Below are 8357 nucleotides of genomic sequence, written 5' to 3' on the forward strand. Positions count from 1 at the left end.
AACAGAAAGGTTAAGTAAATTGCTCAAGATTATACAAATAATAGAATGCAAAACCACAATTTGAATTCAGGTAGTCATATTTACAGTTCAAATTCTAAGTAATTATTATTGCCTTGATAACTATATCCATTATTATTATTACTATGATTCTCTAAATGATTGTGGAAGAATGTAATTATCAGCACCAATGAAATGGTGCACTAACTTCAGAGATTATGTGAGAAAGAAATGATGGAGGAATGAAATAGAATTATGTCTATTCTCCAACTAAAAATTGAACAAAAACATGCTGCAAAGCTGTGTCATATCATCTTATTAACATCATTTAAATTCCATCTCCATGTTTCTCTTTTAGGCTATCCATACTGTCATTTAAAAATGCATGTGATAATAAAACAGATAATACCCACAAAGAAAACTCTAAACATGGTATTATTATGTAGCTTTACACTTACATATGACGATTTCCCTCTGTGCCAAATGGAACTAGGTCAAGTTTGGACATGTGATGCACCTTAACATCAGAAATAAAGATGATCAACTACTAAAATCAGGTCAGTATGCATTGCTAAGCAAGACTGACAGAAGATAAAAGAGTTGTAAAGATCAAGAGATTACAGATTCAAATTTGGCTCTTCTATGAAAATGCATGCATATATCACACCATAACTTATCTGCATTTTAGACATTTTCACTTTGTAAGTCTTATTGGCAACATTTTTATTTTAATATTATTAATTGAGGAAATCTCAGATATTCAGCTTTATGTGTCAAATAAGATTAAATAATACATAGAAAATGTATTGCTTCTATGCTAACTAGCAACAAGTGACTTACCGTTGAACCAATAAGGCAATGATTTATTAAAAGAGGAATATAATCTTTTATTTGTAAAAAAAAAGGTTTGTTATATTTATGATAAGTGAAGAACAGATTTTATTATATGAAGCTTTTGTATGTTGTGTTCAAGCCACCAAACACTGTTCTAAAGAAACCAATTTTATTCAGATGTTGTAAGTGTTAATCCTTATCCTGGCCTAATACTTTAAGCAGGAAAAGCTAATCTGGATTTATTTCATCTGAATAACGTCCTATATTAAAACATGATGTAATCTCTTATTCTCTCTACATGAAAACCCTATGTCCTTCTCCCTTTACTCTCAGCTGTCTTCCCTCCTTTCTGTAAATTTCATTAACTGTAGCCAAGTAACCAGAAAATCAGTGAAAGAGGTTAAATAGCTAACACCATAGCAAATGAAATGATAGTGATATCATCACAACATTCCAAAGAAATGGCCCTCCATTGAATTTTAGCCCTATTTCAGATTTTATGTAAGTAACTACTGATGCATAGCGCAGTAAATACTCTCTTCTAAATATGACAAATAAAATTTAAAAACAAGAAGCTGTTTTGAATAATATCAAGTAATGCCATGTGTTTTTCAGAAACCATTTTGCAAAATTTCTGAGCTATACATTTTCGGAGTTTAGCTGTTTAGCCATCGGGGAAAATATGAACTTTTAAGAAATTTTTATTATCTATTATTAATTTTGTTTAAATTGAATAGGACCATAATAATGTATTGTATTAGTCTGTTCTCACACTGCTATAAAGACGTATCTGAGACTGGGTAATTTATTTAAAAAAGAATTTTAGTTGCCTCACAGTTTTGCAGGCTGTACAGGCTTTTGCTTCTGGGGAGGCCTCAGGAAACTTAACAACCGTGGTGGAAGGCAAAGGGGAAGCAAGCACGTCTTCCTTGGAAGCAGGAAGAAGAGAGATCGGGGAAGTGCTACACACTTTTGAACAAGCAGATCTTGGGAGAAGTCCGTCACAAAGTAACACTGGGGGAATGAGCTAAACCATCAGAAACTGCTACCAAGATCCAATCACCTCCCACCAGGCCCCTCCCCCAACACTCTGGATTACAATTTGACATAAGATTTGTGCAGGGACACAAATTTGAACCAAATCATATATTAAGAATATTTTTCACTACATTTGTCCACATTTTCAGATCCTCATTTAATGCTAGAGGCAGGACACTTTATACATTCTCCTAAACACTATGTGATTCTTCCATCAAATTTTCCATATTTGCAAAGTTGTCAGCCTTTAATTCCACACTCTTCTTTCTCATCTTCCTGCAACCTCACATATAAAGCACAGCAAACTTAGACTATTTCAAAAGTATGTATAAGGTATGCTTAAATGCATATGATTGAAGTACTAATGTTACATAATTGTTTAAATGTGCTACTGGCATATAAACATTTTTTCTTTTAACAGTGTTTTATTAAATAAAATATACATTTGCTTATTTTCTGAGAGCACACATTAGTATATGTGTTGTAAAATATAAAAATTTAGCCTTTGGTAAAATTTTGAAGTCTAAATTTCGTGAATACAATATGGTTTTTGTCGGGATCAGTAGACCAATAATACTTTGTGATCAAGGCTCCTGTGTTATTTCCCCAAAGTGTTCCATAAAAGGGTTGTGTCCGGGTCATTGACTTCATCGGCCTTTTGCAAAAACTGCTGTCAATTTAATTATAGTCAAAGAGATCTGTGTTCTATATGATTAACTATAAAATAGAGTTCATTTCCTTGGAATGAATACATCTTATTATAACATTCTACATAGTATAATTTTCTGGGCATGGAAAGTATAAATCACATTTGAAAATTATGTAATCACATTTTCTTTCCTACAAGAATTCAGTCATCCAGTACTTGTGCAATGGAAAAATATTCCCCTGGCTTCATCACATAATTATTGCAATCTTCACTTTTTTTGAGGGAAAGAAATATTAAAAGTCATAGTCTAGAACTTTCCATTGCTTATAGGAGCTGCTCACAGTGAGACTCACCTCAAGTATTAAACACCACAAATGAAATAGAATATGGTTGAACTTAGGGACATAATTGGAACAAAACAAAACAAAAATACACTTGTAAAAAATGTACCTTTACATTATAGTTTCTTCATGACATGTTGTCTGTAGTGTTTCAGAAAAAAATTAAAAGTAAAACGCAATAAAATTCACATATTATCAGAGGACCCCCAAATTACTAATTGCTTCAATAATAATAAAGGCCAGGTATTATCAAATATGACATGTATGATATTTACACTTAATTTTATTTATAATTGTTTTATAAATCAATATGTTATTAAAGTGTATTTTGAAAAAACTGTATATAAAATATCTAAAGGAAGAGGTCTTATAGAAGTTTTTAAAACCTATATAGGAAATAATTTGCCATTTGCTTGTAAATTTATATGAAGACTTTATTCACCCTTTAAGTATTCCCCCAACTGCCAGATATCTTGTGTGGCAAATGTTTAAAGAAGACATCGCAGATGAGGAAAAGCATAAAATTGGCACATAAAAATGTAACAATAATTTTTAAACTACAGATAGGTTGATTTAACATGCAATGTAAAAATAAAAACAAATGGACAAATTTGGATACCTAAAATTATCCTAATGCTGAAGGTGAAGTGTGTCCAAATGTTCAGACTAAATACACAATAGAGCAGGGTCATTTACAAGTCTAGTTTAAAATGTGACATGCCATGTGTGGAGAAGAAAATATTGGCTGGAAGCAGGTTCAATTAGATGGATTCACTCATGATTAAAAGAAAACATCCAATAAGCATGTATTAACTAAATATTCAGATGCTATCATTGTTACACTTCTTTTGAATTTTACAGGTTCCCTTTGTTATGATTATTTCCATTCACGTGTTTTAGAAATAGAAATCTATAGTTTGTTCAACTTTCTGTAGTAAGATGCTTTCTGTATTCAAATACACTTTATATTGACAAAATATTATCCAATTTTTATTTTAAGTTTTTAAAGTTTTTGCTGGCTGCATTACCACATATTTGTCAATATTGCATTTAATTTGCCACATGTTGTGAAATGGTATAATGGTATTTGTGCTCCTCTTTTTAATTTTTTTTTTTTTTTTTTTTTTTTTTGAGACAGGGTCTTACTCTGTCACCCAGGCTGGAGTTCAGTGGTGCAATCACGGCTCACTGAAGCCTTGACTTCTCCAGGCTCAGGTGATTCTCCCACTTCAGCCTCCCGAATAGCAGGGACTACAGGCACATGCCACCATATCCAGCTAATTTTTTTTTTGTATTTTTTGTAGAAAGCAGTTTTTGGCATGTTACCCAGGCTGGTCTTGAACTCTTGGGCTCAAGCAATCCACCCACTTTGGCCTCTCAAAATGCTAGAGGACAAGTGTGAGCCACCATGCACAGCTTGTTTTTACATTTTTAATCTGTTTATTTTACACATAGTTTTTTTAAATTAATTAATTAATTAATTATTATTATACATTAGCTTTTAGGGTACATGTGCGCAATGTGCAGGTTACTTACATATGTATACATGTGCCATGCTGGTGCGCTGCACCCACTAACTCGTCATCTAGCATTAGGTATATCTCCCAATGCTATCCCTCCCTCCTCCCCCCACCCCACAACAGTCCCCAGAGTGTGATGTTCCCCTTCCTGTGTCCATGTGTTCTCATTGATAAATTCCCACCTATGAGTGAGAATATGTGGTGTTTGGTTTTTTGTTCTTGCGATAGTTTACTGAGAATGATGATTTCCGGTTTCATCCATGTCCCTACAAAGGACATGAACTCATCATTTTTTATGGCTGCATAGTATTCCATGGTGTATATGTGCCACATTGTCTTAATCCAGTCTATCATTGTTGGACATTTGGGTTGGTTCCAAGTCTTTGCTCTCGTGAATAATGCCACAATAAACATACGTGTGCATGTGTCTTTATAGCAGCATGATTTATAGTCCTTTGGGTATATACCCAGTAACGGGATGGCTGGGTCAAATGGAATTTCTAGTTCTAGATCCCTGAGGAATCGCCACACTGACTTCCACAATGGTTGAACTTAGTTTACAGTCCCAACAACAGTGTAAAAGTGTTCCCATTTCTCCACATCCTCTCCAGCACCTGTTGTTTCCTGACTTTTTAATGATTGCCATTCTAACTGGTGTGAAATGGTATCTCATTGTGGTTTTCATTTGCATTTCTCTGATGGCCAGTGATGGTGAGCATTTTTTCATGTGTTTTTTGGCTGCATAAATGTCGTCTTTTGGGAAGTGTCTGTTCATGTCCTTTGCCCACTTTTTGATGGGGTTGTTTGTTTTTTTCTTGTAGATTTGTTTGAGTTCATTGTAGATTCTGGATATTAGCCCTTTGTCAGATGAGTAGGTTGCGAAAATTTTCTCCCATTCTGTAGGTTGCCTGTTCACTCTGATGGTAGTTTCCTTTGCTGTGCAGAAGCTCTTTAGTTTGATTAGATCCCATTTGTCAATGTTGGCTTTTGTTGCCATTGCTTTTGGTGTTTTAGACATGAAGTCCTTGCCCATGCCTATGTCCTGAATGGTAATGCCTAGGTTTTCTTCTAGGGTTTTTATGGTTTTAGGTCTAATGTTTAAGTCTTTAATCCATCTTGAATTGATTTTTGTATAAAGTGTAAGGAAGGGATCCAGTTTCAGCTTTTTACATATGGCTAGACAGTTTTCCCAGCACCATTTATTAAATGGGGAATCCTTTCCCCATTGCTTGTTTTTGTCAGGTTTGTCAAAGATCAGATAGTTGTAGATATGTGGCGTTATTTCTGAGGGCTCTGTTCTGTTCCATTGATCGATATCTCTGTTTTGGTACCAGTACCATGCTGTTTTGGTTACCGTAGCCTTGTAGTATAGTTTGAAGTCAGGTAGTGTGATGCCTCCAGCTTTGTTCTTTTGGCTTAGGATTGACTTGGTGATGCGGGCTCTTTTTTGGTTCCATATGAACTTTAAAGTAGTTTTTTCCAATTCTGTGAGGAAAGTCATAGGTAGCTTGATGGGGATGGCATTGAATCTGTAAATTACCTTGGGCAGTATGGCCATTTTCACAATATTGATTCTTCCTACCCATGAGCATGGAATGTTCTTCCATTTGTTTGTATCCTCTTTTATTTCCTTGAGCAGTGGTTTGTAGTTCTCCTTGAAGAGGTCCTTCATGTCCCTTGTAAGTTGGATTCCTAGGTATTTTATTCTCTTTGAAGCAATTGTGAATGGGAGTTCACTCATGATTTGGCTCTCTGTTTGTCTGTTATTGATGTATAAGAATGCTTGTGATTTTTGTACATTGATTTTGTATCCTGAGACTTTGCTGAAGTTGCTTATCAGCTTAAGGAGATTTTGGGCTGAGACAATGGGGTTTTCTAGATATACAATCATGTCATCTGCAAACGGGGACAATTTGACTTCCTCTTTTCCTAATTGAATACCCTTCTCCTGCCTAATTGCCCTGGCCAGAACTTCCAATACTATGTTGAATAGGAGTGGTGAGAGAGGGCATCCCTGTCTTGTGCCAGTTTTCAAAGGGAATGCTTCCAGTTTTTGCCCATTCAGTATGATATTGGCTGTGGGTTTGTCATAGATAGCTCTTATTATTTTGAGATACGTCCCATCAATACCTAATTTATTGAGAGTTTTTAGCAGGAAGTGTTGTTGAATTTTGTCAAAGGCCTTTTCTGCATCTATTGAGATAATCGTGTGGTTTTTGTCTTTGGTTCTGTTTATATGCTGGATTACATTTATTGATTTGTGTATATTGAACCAGCCTTGTATCCCAGGGATGAAGCCCACTTGATCATGGTGAATAAGCTTTTTGATGTGCTGCTGGATTCGGTTTGCCCGTATTTTATTGAGGATTTTTGCATCAATGTTCATCAAGGATATTGGTCTAAAATTCTCTTTTTTGGTTGTGTCTCTGCCAGGCTTTGGTATCAGGATGATGCTGGCCTCATAAAATGAGTTAGGGAGGAGTCCCTCTTTTTCTATTGATTGGAATAGTTTCAGAAGGAATGGTACCAGTTCCTCCTTGTACCTCTGGTAGAATTCAGCTGTGAATCCATCTGGTCCTGGACTCTTTTTGGTTGGTAAGCTATTGATTGTTGCCACAATTTCAGCTCCTGTCATTGGTCTATTCAGAGATTCAACTTCTTCCTGGTTTAGTCTTGGGAGAGTGTATGTGTCGAGGAATTTATCCATTTCCTCTAGATTTTCTAGTTTATTTGCATAGACGTGTTTGTAGTATTCTCTGATGGTAGTTTTTATTTCTGTGGGATTCATGGTGATATCCCCTTTATCATTTTTTATTACATCTATTTGGTTTGTCTCTCTTTTTTTCTTTATTAATCTTGCTAGCGATCTATCCATTTTGTTGATCCTTTCAAAAAATCAGCTCCTGGATTCATTAATTTTTTGAAGCGTTTTTTGTGTCTCTATTTCCTTCAGTTCTACTCTGATTTTAGTTATTTCTTGCCTTCTGCTAGCTTTTGAATGTGTTTGCTCTTGCTTTTCTAGTTCTTTTAATTGTGATGTTAGAGTGTCAATTTTGGATCTTTCCTGCTTTCTCTTGTGGGCATTTAGTGCTATAAATTTCCCTCTACACACTGCTTTGAATGCATCCCAGAGATTCTGGTATGTTGTGTCTTGGTTCTCGTTGGTTTCAAAGAACATCTTTATTTCTACCTTCATTTCGTTATGTACCCAGTAGTCATTCAGGAGCAGGTTGTTCAGTTTCCATGTAGTTGAGCGGTTTTGAGTGAGATTCTTAATCCTGAGTTCTAGCTTGATTGCACTGTGATCTGAGAGATAGTTTGTTATAATTTCTGTTCTTTTACATTTACTGAGGAGAGCTTTACTTCCAAGTATGTGGTCAATTTTGGAATAGGTGTGGTGTGGTGCTGAAAAAAATGTATATTCTGTTGATTTGGGGTGGAGAGTTCTGTAGATGTCTATTAGGTCCGCTTGGTGCAGAGCTGAGTTCAATTCCTGGGTATCCTTGTTAACTTTCTGTCTCGTTGATCTGTCTAATGTTGACAGTGAGGTGTTAAAGTCTCCCATTATTAATGTGTGGGAGTCTAAGTCTCTTTGTAGGTCACTCAGGACTTGCTTTATGAATCTGGGTGCTCCTGTATTGGGTGCATATATATTTAGGATAGTTCACTCTTCTTATTGAATTGATCCCTTTACCATTATGTAATGGCCTTCTTTGTCTCTTTTGATCTTTGTTGGTTTAAAGTCTGTTTTATCAGAGACTAGGATTGCAACCCCTGCCTTTTTTGTTTTCCATTTGCTTGGTAGATCTTCCTCCATCCTTTTATTTTGAGCCTATGTGTGTCTCTGCACGTCAGATGTGTTTCCTGAATACAGCACACTGATGGGTCTTAACTCTTGATCCAATTTGCCAGTCTGTGTCTTTTAATTGGAGCATTTAGTTCATTTACATTTAAAGTTAATATTGTTATGTGTGAATT

This window comes from Pongo abelii, chromosome 14 (genome assembly GCF_028885655.2).
Source record: "Pongo abelii isolate AG06213 chromosome 14, NHGRI_mPonAbe1-v2.0_pri, whole genome shotgun sequence".
In the NCBI taxonomy this organism is placed as follows: Eukaryota; Metazoa; Chordata; class Mammalia; order Primates; family Hominidae; genus Pongo; species Pongo abelii.